The sequence below is a fragment of the Caretta caretta genome, chromosome 25 (assembly GCF_965140235.1).
Source record: "Caretta caretta isolate rCarCar2 chromosome 25, rCarCar1.hap1, whole genome shotgun sequence".
Classification (NCBI taxonomy): domain Eukaryota; kingdom Metazoa; phylum Chordata; order Testudines; family Cheloniidae; genus Caretta; species Caretta caretta.
Window position 1 is genome coordinate 15,824,799 of NC_134230.1, and position 13,325 is coordinate 15,838,123.

The following is a 13,325-nucleotide window of genomic DNA, read 5'->3' on the forward strand; positions in this document are numbered from 1 at the left end:
GAGTGACAGCTGTGAAGTCTTAATTGGCCTCGATTTGTTACAATAACAATATGTCCTTCCCCAGGCTGAGGATCTCAAAGCACTTTACAAACAATGGGATAAGCCTCACGACCCCCCACTGCGAGACTGAAAAATAGTATTATCCTCATTTTACAGATGAGGAAACACGCAGAAAGAAGAGCATGTGACTGACCCGAGGTCACACAGCGAGTCAGTAGCAGAGCTGGGGAAAGAACCCAGGCATTCTGGTGCCAGAGGTGGCGAACAGCAGACTGCATGGCCTCTAACTGCAGCCATAGATGGGAGAGCTGTGGGTATTTACTCTTCCTCTATGAGAATTACATGGTTCTCCTGTTCAGTTAACAGGTCAGCGGTAGCAAGCAGCTCGGTAATTCACCGTTGCGAGAAATCTTGTCATTCAGGGGTGCGGTGGCACAAGTTTAACTGGACATGCTCAAAAAAACGGTGATTGAAAGTGAAAGTGCAGGATGCAGTCGCGCGTCCGGCCGGGCTGTGATTAAAGGCCGGGAGGAGGAGCATTTGTAAGAAGGGTGGAAACGGTTCCACTCTCGAGTCACTGGGCCAGATCTTTAACTGGTGTAAATCGACATCGCCCTTCAGTGGAGCTGGGCCAATTTACGCCGTCTGGGGATTTGGCTCCAATTTGCTTGACACCAGCTAAGGATCTAACTCTCTATGTTGCTTTTCTGCTGATTAAATATTCCCTCCATTGAAGTGTGCAGTTGGTTTCTAGGTAGCAGGAAGAAACACCTTGAAAGTCTTAAGTAGGTTATTACCGTCTGGGATCCCATTAGCCTTATCGCAGGGCACTTGAGCTTCGTCCTGATCCTTTATATCATTATCTGCCTCCCCACAAACCCGAGCAGCTCTAAGCTTTCAACCAGCAGCCCCATGTCTATTAGTCCAGACCCTCCAAAATTCAGGTGCGTGCCATTCGTGATCAGTGGAACCGAATGAATATATAATAATTTGCCCTTCTCTAGCAAATTACACCAAGGAGTTCAAAGTGCCTGGTAAATATTGATGATTTAATTCCCGCGATTCCCAACTCTCCCAGGATACGGAACGTCATCTTTATTTTGTAGAGGAGGGAACCAATTGGAGAAAGAATGTATAAGAGGAAGGGCACTGGGCTGGGACTCAGGAGATCTGGCTTCAATTCCCAGCCCTGCTGCTCGTTCCGTGTGTGACTTTGGGCCAGTCACTCTCTTGCTCTGCACCCTGTGTAAAAGAGGGTAATAATCATTCATCTATCAGTTGTGTTTATTTCGAGTGTAAGTTCTTTGGGGCGGGGACTGGCGCCTATTATGCATCCGTACAGCGCCTGGCACAGCGGGGCCTCTAGATACTACTTCCCTACACATAGTCATATGGGGAAAGAGGTCTGTCCGAGGTCAAAGGGTGAGTCAGGACTAGAACCCGGGTGTCCCACCAGCGTCCCCCAATGAGCTCCCTTCACACCAGCTGGTGCGACTGCTTTTTCGAATGCTAACTGAGATCCCCACCTGGGCTGGTGGGAGAGTGCTCCTGGCAGAGCACGAAGTGCATTGCTCCTGGAAAACAATTAGAGTCCCCTTGAGTTGTTGCAGGCTGACCCATGGAGAGATTATAACCCTGTTTCCAGCACATCCTCTGGAGCACACATTATTTCTGTTTTCATGAGCATTTAGCTCGCGCCGTTGAGGGGCTGGTAATTACACCTTAACTGCTGGCGGAGCAAGGCATAATTACCTCGCCGCTTTCTGGAGTTCCGCAGACCTGCATAGCAATTGCATCTCCGTGGGGCCGCGGGTGCTGAGGTACGGCGTGTAGGGAATGTGCCCCTGTGCTTTCCCCGGGGCCTAGTGCGTTTCTGGGGTGCCAAGCACCCCCCGCTTCCTGGAGTGGGACTTGAGAACTCGCCCCACCCTTACCTGATCAATAGACACCTGCAAGGGCCTCGCCCCAGCAGGGAGAGCCAAGAGAGTGACTTAGAGGAAATGTTCTCTAGCAGTTGGGGGGAGGTGTCAGGACTCCTGGGTTCTATTCTCAGTTCTGAGTAAGAATGTGGCCTAAGAGATAAAGCAGTGGGTGCTGGGAGCCAGGATTCCTGGGTTCTATTTCCAGCTCTGGGGAGGGAGTATGGTCAAGTGGGTAAGAGCAGCAGTGGGGCTAGGTGCCAGGACTCCTGGGTTCCATGCCAGCTCTGAGAAGAGGGCGAGGGCTCTAGTGGGCAAAGCACAGGTCTGGGAGTTCCTCTGTCCAGCGGTTAGAGCAGTTTATGGGGTGCCAGGACTCCTGGATTCTGGCCAGATAACCGTACAGGGGGACAGGCAGACCCTTCTCCATGGGGGTCAGTCCTGGATGGAGTGCAGACTAGTCTCCTCTGCAGGTTTTATTTTTTCATCCACATTCAATGGACTTTACCAGCTCATGTGGCTACCCCAGCCCTGAGTGCAGTCAGAAGAAGCCCCCTCTCCAGGCCCAGCTTCTCCATGGCCCCATCTGAGCAGCGAGGCAAAGAACAGCTCCCTTTGTGTAACCCGGGCAGACCCCATTCTCCGGCCAGGCCCGTCTGCAAGAGCTGGGAGCCCGAGCCGGGAGCCTGAGCCGACCAAGCACAGAACAAAGGGAGGTGCTGTTTGTTGGATTTGGTAGCTCGTGTATTTGGGGTGGCAGTTAGGATTGCTCTCTGCCTGCCGTGGGAGCGCCCCGACATGACTGTTGGTGCGATTGGCCCCCCCGTCCCCACGGTTACATTCATTGTTATTAAAAATTAAAGACATTTGTCTCCTTGGGGAGCTGGGAAAAAGTCTTTTGGCAGAAACGCAATGTTGAGGGGGCAGAACAGCTCCCCCATCCCCACCCCGAGACAAGTCCCACGGCACCAGAAAAGAACGGCCGAGTGTCTCATAGGAGGCTGGGGGAAAAGGGTGTGGAGAGTTGTGTGTGGAAGAGAGAGACGGGTTGTGTGTCCCTCTGAGACACAGAATGTATGCTGGGGGGGGGGGGGAGTGAGGGCCTGTGTGTGTTGTGGGGGTTCGTGGGGATGTGTCTGTGATACAGTGATTTCTAAAGGAAGGCCCATGCTGGTCCACGTCCCCATGCAGATGTCTAAGTGCCCTGATCTCGCCTCTCTCGGTGCCCCTACTACACAAAATTATAAAACAGTGATGAAACAAAAAAGCCTGGTGCCAGCCAAGGCCTCTCCCAGCCCACTCGCTAGCCCCCCACCCTGCTTGGGAAACCCCAGGACAATGGGCCGCCTTTGCAGCGTCACCAGACCTGGCCGCTGGCCAAGAGGGAGGGCAGGAGATTCCAGAGACAAAGACCCCTGCCAGAAGCCCCCCTCCCTGTAAGCCATGGGACCACGGGTTAGTGGCAAGTGGGGAAGGTGCACTTGTGAGAACGTGTGCGTGTGCATGTGGGTGTGTGTTCATCCTTTGCTGCATGGGCTAATGCATGTGGGTGCTTATGCATAAGTGTGTGGGGGTGAACTTGGGGGGGTCAGAGTGTGTGTGCATGGTGCCTGTGTGTGTGTGGGGGTGCAGGCCTGCATGGGTGCCTGCAGAACTGGGCGTGTGTTTGTGGGCGCATATGGGCGTGGGCTCAGGGTTGCCTCTGTGGTCCTTGAATGAGTGTGCTTGCAGGGAAGCCTGCCTGTGTGCATGGGGCCAGTCAGGGAAACTCACCAGGCTTGGTTAATAACCCAAACTCCCCCCACCCTTTGCAATTGGCAGGACAATGGGGGGCTGGGGCTGGAGCAACCTTGGGCTGATATTTTGTTTTCATGGGAGGGGTGGGGAGCAAAATCTGGTGTTTGCTTCAGCTGCCTTTCCCTTCACCGTGGGGAGCTTGACCAACATGTGCTCCAACCCCTCTGGGAAGGCCCATCCCAACGCCGGATGGTCAGCAGCCCCCTTCCCTCCCCCAGCCTGTCTCGGAAGGATGGGCAGAGCTGAGGAGCTGGTGTGTGGGAATCAACCAAGGGAAACAAACAAAGAATGAAGAAGAAATTATTAGGTGGTGGGGGGGAGAGAAAAGTTCACATCCATCGCATCAGGGAGGAGCCGAGACGTTCCTGTCGCCATCTGGGAGGGAGAGGTTTGCTGCTGCATGGGGTGTTTTTCTGGTTTTGTTTTTTTCTTGTAAAGGAGCTAAGTGGCATGAGATTTATGAAGCCCAGACAGGGGAACACTCTCTCCCTCGCTCCTTCCAAAGTGCTCCCTAATCACAGGTTGTAGCTCTGCTCTGGAGGAGGAGGCTGCATCTTAGCTGCTTGATAAAATGCAGCCCTGAGACAGCGCCTCGGCTAACCCAGCCCTGATGGCAGATAATAAAGGGGCCATTTGACAAAGGGCTGCCGCAATCCCAGCGGCACGATCAGTCTCTTTCACTGCCTGGGATGGCCATGGGCGTGTGCCCACGGGGGCGTGTGCATGCGTGGACGTGCAGGATTGCATGTAAAAGCGTGTGTGTTTACCTAGGTGCATGCACATGTGAACACGTGTGTAGGTGAATGTGGGTGCAAACATAGCCTCTGTGTTTTTTTGGGTACGTGTGCGGGCATGCATGTGTATAAATGGAGGGTGCACATGCCTGTTTGCTTGGCCGCATGGGCATGTAAATCTGTATGAGTGCACGTTTACATGATTACATGTGTGCATATATATGACTTTGTGCATGCATGAGTCCATATATCTGGAAATTGGCATTCATGCATGTTCGCATGGCTACCTATGCATGTATTTTGTTCAATATCTTCATAAATGATCTGGAGGATGGTGTGGATTGCACTCTCAGCAAATTTGCGGATGATACTAAACTGGGAGGAGTGGTAGATACGCTGGAGGGGAGGGATAGGATACAGAAGGACCTAGACAAATTGGAGGATTGGGCCAAAAGAAATCTGATGAGGTTCAATAAGGATAAGTGCAGGGTCCTGCATTTAGGACAGAAGAACCCAATGCACAGCTACAGACTAGGGACCGAATGGCTAGGCAGCAGTTCTGCGGAAAAGGACCTAGGGGTGACAGTGGACGAGAAGCTGGATATGAGTCAGCAGTGTGCCCTTGTTGCCAAGAAGGCCAATGGCATTTTGGGATGTATAAGTAGGGGCATAGCGAGCAGATTGAGGGACGTGATCGTTCCCCTCTATTCGACATTGGTGAGGCCTCATCTGGAGTACTGTGTCCAGTTTTGGGCCCCACACTTCAAGAAGGATGTGGATAAATTGGAGAGAGTCCAGCGAAGGGCAACAAAAATGATTAGGGGTCTGGAACACATGAGTTATGAGGAGAGGCTGAGGGAGCTGGGATTGTTTAGCCTGCAAAAGAGAAGAATGAGGGGGGATTTGATAGCTGCTTTCAACTACCTGAAAGGGGGTTCCAAAGAGGATGGCTCTAGACTGTTCTCAATGGTAGCAGATGACAGAACGAGGAGTAATGGTCTCAAGTTGCAGTGGGGGAGGTTTAGATTGGATATTAGGAAAAACTTTTTCACTAAGAGGGTGGTGAAACACTGGAATGCGTTACCTAGGGAGGTGGTAGAATCTCCTTCCTTAGAGGTTTTTAAGGTCAGGCTTGACAAAGCCCTGGCTGGGATGATTTAACTGGGAATTGGTCCTGCTTCGAGCAGGGGGTTGGACTAGATGACCTTCTGGGGTCCCTTCCAACCCTGATATTCTATGATTCTATGATTTGTGTATGGAGGTAAGATGTGTCAGGAATCACTTGTTCCCCTGGGGATTGAGGTGGCCCCCGCTTCCCTCCCGACCCCCACATTCCTCCTGGCAGCGGAGGGGTCAGGGAGTGTTGTGCCCTGTCCTCAATGGGGCAAACTCTGGTCACCACCCTTTAGAGCAGATCCCAGCACTGAGCCGACAGCTGGTGTGGTCGGCAAGCGAGCTGTCATGCGGAGAGCAGTGATAGGGCCTTGGGGGAATGGATGAACGCTATTTATGCCCTTGCTCCAGCATCTCCCTTCGCGTTGTCCCAGCTCCTCCTTGGACACTGAAATGCAACCATCTACACAGGGCTTGGTCTGCCCTCAGTGAGGTGAATGGAGGGGCATGTGCACCTCGTGAGGGGGCCAGAATTCCTTAGTATGAGTCCCCCCTAACGCTCATCCACGAGCAGGAACATGGGCCAGTAGTTACAGCAGGGAACAGTGAGTCAGGACAACTGCATTCTATTTGCAATGCCAAGAGGGGAGAGTGGTCTAGTGGTTAGAGCAGTATCTCCTGGGCTTCTGTTCTTGCCCTTGGGCGGTGCGTGTGGGCTAGTGCTTAGCAAATGCACTGGTAGCTCAGGACTCCTGGGTTCTTTTTGCAGTGGTGCCTCAGACCCCCACATCTCTAAACTGGAGGTAACAATATAGAATTGTAGGACTGGGCAGGACTTCTAGAGGTCATCTAGTCCAGTCCCCTATGCTCATGGTAGGACTAAATGTTATCTAGAGCATCCCTGACAGGTGTTTGTCCAACCCGCTCTTAAAAGTCTCAGTGATGGAGATTCCACAACCTCCCTAGGCAATTTATTCCCGTGCTTAACCACCCTGACTGTTAGGAAGTTTTTCCTAATGTCCAGCCTAAACCTCCCTTGCTGCAATTTAAGCTCATTGCTTCTTGTCCTAGCCTCAGAGGTTAAAGAGAACAATTTGTCTCCCTCCTCCTTGTAACAACCTTTCGTGTACTTGAAAACTGTTCTCATGTCCCCTCTCAGTTTTTCTCTTCTCCAGACTAAACAAACCCAGTTTTTTCAATCTGCCCTCATAGGTCATGTTTTCTAGACCTTTAATCGTTTTTGTTGCTCTTCTCTGGACTTTCTCCAATTTGTCCACATCTTTCCTGAAATGTGGCGCCCTGAGCTGGACACAACACTCCAGCTGAGGCCTAATCAGTGCGGAGTAGAGCGGAAGAATTACTTCTCGTGTCTTGCTTACAACACGTTCCGACACCTTTCCCACCACGGCACTGAGATGTAGCCACCTCTGGGCTGGAGCCCGTGGCACAGCAAGTGCTTGGCCAAGACATCGAGACAAACCTTTGGTGCCCAGTGTCCCCAGCCTGGGCCTAGGCCCCATTGTACAGCTTAATCAATGAGTGCACAGGGCCTTGGGAGCCGGGGCTGAAAGGGGCAAGAGAAGGGCAGAGAATTACACTCTCGTTATGCTGCAGAGGAAGGAAGGGTTTGCCATTGTGGTGCTGGCCTGGGGTCTGGAGTTTGGGGTTCAAGTTCTAGCTCTGCCACACGTTTTCTGGGGGACCTGGGGCAAGCCACTTCCGCTCTGGTTTTCAATAGCTCAGTTCCACCAAGATACAGGGCCAGGCTTTCAGAAGAGCTCCGGGTGTTGGCTCAGGAGCTGTAAGTGTCCCAATGAGCAGGGTTGCTGAGTGGTTGAAAGTCTGGCCTGTAGCCCCCCTCAGCCTCAGTTTCCCTGTCTGTAAAATGGGAATAACATCCTTTTCTTTGTCTGCTTAGCCTGTAGGCTCTTTGGAGCAGGGCCTGTCTCTCGCTCTCTGTGCACAGGGCCCTGACCTGGGTCAGGAACTACTATAATGCTGTTATTGGGAGTGTTTTCAAGCTAGTTGGATCAAGACATTTGGAAAGCGAAAGAATAGAGTGGGAATTCCCCCTCTCCTCCCCCTGCCAGTTCCAGTACCAGCCCCACCCCATTCTCATTCCTTCTGGCTGAGTTTTAAAGCAGATGAGTTTTTTTAGCAGACGAATTAGTGATGTGCCTCATTGAGACAGTTCAAATCCCACTCATTTTAATTATCGCAGCCTGGCAGCCCTGCTGTGGGTATCACACGGGGTGACAGGGAGCTTGCCAGGTGGGGGTTTTATTTTAAACGCTTTTGACATTTTACAAACTGAATGACTTAAATGATAACAAATGAACAGACGGCTCCGTGCGTGCAGGTGAGGCTGTGTCTGTCTGTCTCTGTGTGTGTCTCTGCGTGCTTGTGTGTGAGTCTCTGTGTGTGTCTCTTTCCCTCTGTGTCTGTTGCTCTGGGTGTTTGTGGCTGGGTATGTGAGTTTGTGTCTGTCCCTGTGTGGTTATGTTTTTTTCTGTGTATGTGTGTCTCTCTCTGTCTCCACATGTATATACGCACATGTGTGTGTGTTTCTGTATGTATCTCTGTGTGTGTCAGTTTATGGGTGTGTGTCTCTCTCTCTGAATCAGTGTATGTGTGTGCATGTGTGCCACTCTCTGTGTTTGTGCATTTGTATGTCTGTGATCCTCTGTATCTCTGTGGGTCAGTCTGTGTGTGTCTCTGCCTCTGTGTTTGTGCATTTGCGTGTGTTGTGTGTTTGGGTGTCTGTGTTTGTCCGTGTCTCTGTCTCTCTCTGTGTTTGTACATTCATGTCTGTGTCTCCGCCTCTCTCTGTGCCTGCGCGTGTGTGTGTCGGTCCATCTGGTTGTGTGTGACTTTCTGTGGCCTGGAAGGCCCTGAGCTCTGGGCAGGCAGCACGGATCACATTCTTTCTCCCTGTTACTACAGCGTTAGGGTCCTGGTGTCATTGCAGACTTCGCTCCCCTAACAAGCTCTGACGGTGCCTTCCAAACAGCTGCCTTTGCAATCAAAAGTGCAGTGAGGTTATTTCATACACGCAGACAATCCGAGTAATAAATCCGAGAGTTTCGGGAGTGGAGCTGAAGAAGAAGAAAGCTTTTCAGTCCTCTGGGGGACCCAGAGATCAGATACGTGAGAAAAGTCCAGGGCATGATCCCCCTTGTTGCAAATTGATCTGATAGCCACTGGTCTGACATGGGAATGGCACAGAGATCTATCAGAAAGTCTGAAGAGCCTGCCGAGTCCACGCTGCACAAGCCCTGGCTGAGCATGTGATGAATGCAGCCATATCAGCTCTTCCTCATGTCTCTGCACCCTGGCAAGAACACTGGACGTCGGTGAGACCTTAGGGAGTGCCGCGCCGAATGGCCCTGGGAGTTTGTTCAGAGTGGTTAATGCCAGAGTACCGCAGAGTATTAGTGTATCTTCCGGTGTATTCCAGCCAGACATACTCCGTGTCACTCTGGCATAAAGTATGTCTGGCTGGAATACACCGGAAGATACACTAATACTCCATGTTACTCTGGCATAAAGTATTAGTGTATCTTCCAGTGTGCTCCAGCCAGAGTGACATGGAGTATTAGTGCATCTTCCCGTGTTTATTCCAGATAAAGGTACTTAATGCTGTAGTAACAGAGAGTATTAGTGTAACCTCTGTTTGTATTAACCTATTTGTAATATAAACCTCTGGTATATTCCAGATTAAGGTACTTAATGCTGGAGTAACACAGAGTATTAGTTTCAGAGTAACAGCCGTGTTAGTCTGTATTCGCAAAAAGAAAAGGAGGACTTGTGGCACCTTAGAGACTAACCAATTTATTTGAGCATGAGCTTTCCTGAGCTCCAGCTCACTTCATTGGATGCATTCAGTGGAAACCTCTGGTATACTCCAGATAAAGGTGCTTAATGCCAGAGGAACATGAGGTATTAGTGAATCATTCGGTATGCCCCATGCCAGAGTAGCGTGGTGTATTAGCATGCCGTCAAGTATAGTCCAGCCAAATGTACTTAACGCTAAAGTAAGTGGGAGTATTGTATCTTCTGGTGTACTCCAGCCAAATGTACTTAATACTAGAATAATATGGGGTTTTAGTATATCTTCTGGTATATTCCAGAGTAACTGGGAGTATTGATGTGCCTTCCAGTGTACCCCAGCTAGCGGTACTAAATGCCACAGTATTGCAGAGTATTAATGGAAGGGTCACTGAAACTCCCAGGACTCCCTGGCCTGATCTAGCTCATGCTGGAGCAGTGTGACGTGTAAGTGTAGATGAAGGTGGAGTAACAGGAAGTATTAGTGTCTCCTCAGTTCATTTGGATTTGGTGGTGGGGGCAGGCTCGCTCATGACTGACTGTCACCCCAGCTCTCTGTTCTGTTCTCAGAGGGAGCTGGGTTCCAAGCTGCCTGGGATCTGCATGGACACTAGTCCCATGAGATTCTAGTTTTCCATGTGCTGCTCCTCTCAGTGGCCAGCGGGAGGCGTTGTTCCCAGATAGGCTGTGTCGGGGAGTGGGGACACCATGAGTGACTGGGCTCTTTAGTGGTCCCCCCTGTGAACACAGTGCTGGCTGAAATAGCAGCCCTGGGACTGCTCATCCCTGGAACCGGAGAGGCACGCCTGGTGCTGCCCTGCCTCGGTGCCTCACCCTTGCCCTGGAGACACCGTCCCATGTGGTGCTAAGATTGCTCAACTCTGCGGGAGGGCCTCCCTGCTGAGGCTGTTAGCACCAGCTGGGCCTCTCACTAAGCCCCTGCGGCTAGTGGCCAGCCTGACTGTCTGGATCGTTTCCATCCACAGGAGCTTCCAAGCATGTTGGTGCTTCCTGAGGCTCCTGTATTCAGCGCCATGCTCGGCAGCCTGGGCTAGACCCCAGGCCTGGGCGCTGCATTGTTTACGTTTGCCCTTTGCTCCCAGGTGAGCAGGGAAGCAGCTGAGCTCGAGGATCAGGCACAGGCCACACATACACACACACAAAGAGAGAAGCTGCTTTTAAAAACCAATTGGGCCTCTGGAATGTGCTTATTGCAGCGTTCAGCAAAGCCATTGGGAGGGAATATTTGATCAGGCAGAAATGTAATATTTATAGGAGGGGGCGAATCAGCAGGGGGGAAACAGGTACATAAATAAAAATGCGCTGGCAAAGAAAAGTCAGGACAGACACACTGAAAGCATGCACACAACCCTGGAGAGGTCCTGCAGCGGCAGAGGCCCCCACAGGGACATCGCCTCCCCATCCTCAAAACCCCCTGCAGCTATTAGCAGTGGGGGCAAAAGACCTATCTGGCTTCAAGATTAAGCTCGATAAGTTTATGGAGGAGATGGTATGATGGGATAACATGATTTTGGCAATTAGTTGATCGTTGCTTATTCATGGTAAATAGGCCCAATGGCCTGTGATGGGATGTTAGATGGGGTGGGATCTGAGTTACTATAGAGAATTCTTTCCTGGGTATCTAGCTGGTGAGTCTTGACCACATGCTCAGGGTTCAGCTGATCGCCATATTTGGGGTCAGGAAAGAATTTTCCTCCAGGGCAGATTGGAAGAGGTCCTGGGGTTTTTTTGCCTTCCTCTGCAGCATGGGGCACGGGTCACTTGCTGGAGGATTCTCTGCACCTTGAAGTCTTTAAACCATGATTTGAGGACTTCAGTAGCTCAGACATAGGTGAGAGGTTTATTGCAGGAGTGGGTGGGTGAGATTCTGTGGCCTGTATTGTGCAGGAAGTCAGATTAGATGATCATAATGGTCCTTTCTGATCATAATAGTCTATGAGTCTATTGGGGTGCCCTGCTCAGACAGAGACCATCTTTCGTCTCTGTAGCACTTTCTGGCTTCCAGGGATGCTCAGCACCTGGCAGCTCCCCCTGAGGACAATGGAGCACATTCCTTGCTTATAGGATGTTTCTAATGCAACAGGCTGGGAGGGGTGGATTGGACCCACAAGTGGCCGTGATAAGCTTTGAGCATGTGCAAGGTACGGGAGCCCCGGGGCAGCCCTGCGGGTCTGGTGCATGGCCCGTTTCCTTTGGAGTGTGCTGTCCATCTGACCTGTCATTCCAATGGTTGATGGTCCAACTGGGCATGCTAACAACTGAAGAACAAGGGTGGCTAGGGCTGCTCGAGAGAGGGCACTGTGCATCCACCAAGCCACACCTCACATCGCGGTGCCTCTGATGTGGCCTGACTTCCCAGCACTGAGGGGACATGGTTCAGGTGAGTCCCTGGCCTGAATGACTACCTGAGCTTAAGGACCTCTCTGTATCTCTCTAGGGTCTTAAGTTGCATCTGTTCTCATGGGGACTGAGTGCCCGTTGCAGCTGGGTATCTGGCTTTTGGCTTGCATCTCCATGGATTCCTGCTGGGCCACCTGGGCTGTGCTTTGGGCAATGCAACCTGAACCGTCCCAGGAACCAGTGGAATTGGTTTGCAGCAGGGTGGGATGATCCAAGGAGCTGCGGATGAGGTTGAATTTGCTGGGAAGCTTAATCAATCCTCTCTACTGTACTTTATCATGACATCCCAAGGGGCCAATTAATGTGTCTCAACATCCCAAACCAATACGAATCATTTCAAAACCACCTGGACGCCATCTGCCACTCAGAGCCCTGCGCCACGGGTCAATACTGCCTGTCAGTCCCCAGCAAACGGGGCATCACGGCTGATGGTGCCGGGGGCAGGGTACGGAGAGGGTCATATCTGCTGGGGTTGGACTTAATAAATAATCATAATGCATCTGGCTGGGTCCTTACATGGTGTAAATTGGATCAGAGCCACTGAAGTCAATTGAGTTATGCTGTTTTCCATCAACTGGGGATCTGGCCCATTGACTCCCATGGAGCTGGGCTGACTCACGCCAGCCGGTGTTCTGAGCCCTTCACACCACTGGCGCTCTCCTGATTTACACCAGCTGGGGATCTGGCCCCATTCTGCCTTTCACCGGAGGGTCCTGACTCCTGTAACGTAAAGTTTAAGTGTCATTCTCCCCAGCGTATGTTTCAGTGGCGGTGAAATGACTCACCAAAGGATCAGGGCAGCACGGGGAATAGAAACCTGCCTCTAACCAGAAGACTGCACTGCCTCCAAAGCCTGGTAACCTTTCCCTAAAGCAGCTGGGGCATTTAGGCTGTGTCCTGGAAGAGCACCGCAGTGATCCAGGGTGTGGGGAAGGAGAGCGTGAGTTACACACACTAGGCCCCGGGAAGACAAACCCCAGCATAAGGGGGAAGCTTTTGGATCAATGCTGAAGCCTATAGGAAGGCTGGGCTTGTGGTTAAAATGCTGCTTTGGGCTCTGAAGGGTTAGGGGCAGTTCCCAGCTCTGTCATAGATTTCCTGTGTGACCTTGGGCAAGTTGCTTATCCTCTCTGTGCCTCCACTTGCCATCTGTAAAATGGGGGTAACCCATCCTTTATCTCGATTGCAAGCTCGTTAGGGCAGGGACTATCTCTTACGTGGTGCATGGTGGGTGCCTAGCACCCTGGGGGTCTGATCTCAGTTGCGGCCTCTAGACGCTGCTGTAGAAGGAATACTCCTGAAGCCCAGCTGACATCTGGAAGCCAGATCCAGGAGCGCTGGAAAGAGGCTCTTTTTGCTGTGTTGAGCCAGAGGTACAGCATTCCTTGGCCTCGTTCGTGGTCCCTGAGAAGAAAGGAGTGAGCTGCAGTAGAACAGGCTAGGCAGCTGCCTCCGTAAGTCCCCACCCTGGCTTTGCCCCATTAGCCCTGGGAGATCCTGGCTGCTCCCACCT

General features: G+C 51.6%; 1 protein-coding gene and 1 long non-coding RNA gene across 2 annotated transcripts in view; one reads left to right on the forward strand and one right to left on the reverse strand.

The window, feature by feature from the left end:
* Positions 1 to 13,325, forward strand: part of EFNA2 (ephrin A2) — a 142,898-nt gene that overhangs the window by 89,493 nt on the left and 40,080 nt on the right. The window lies entirely within an intron of this gene.
* LOC142070100 (uncharacterized) overlaps positions 1,031 to 13,325 on the reverse strand; it is a 35,437-nt gene continuing 23,142 nt past the window's right edge. Inside the window, exon 2 of the long non-coding RNA XR_012666042.1 lies at positions 1,031 to 1,242. This is a non-coding gene — a long non-coding RNA (uncharacterized LOC142070100). The remainder of the gene's footprint in view (positions 1,243 to 13,325) is intronic.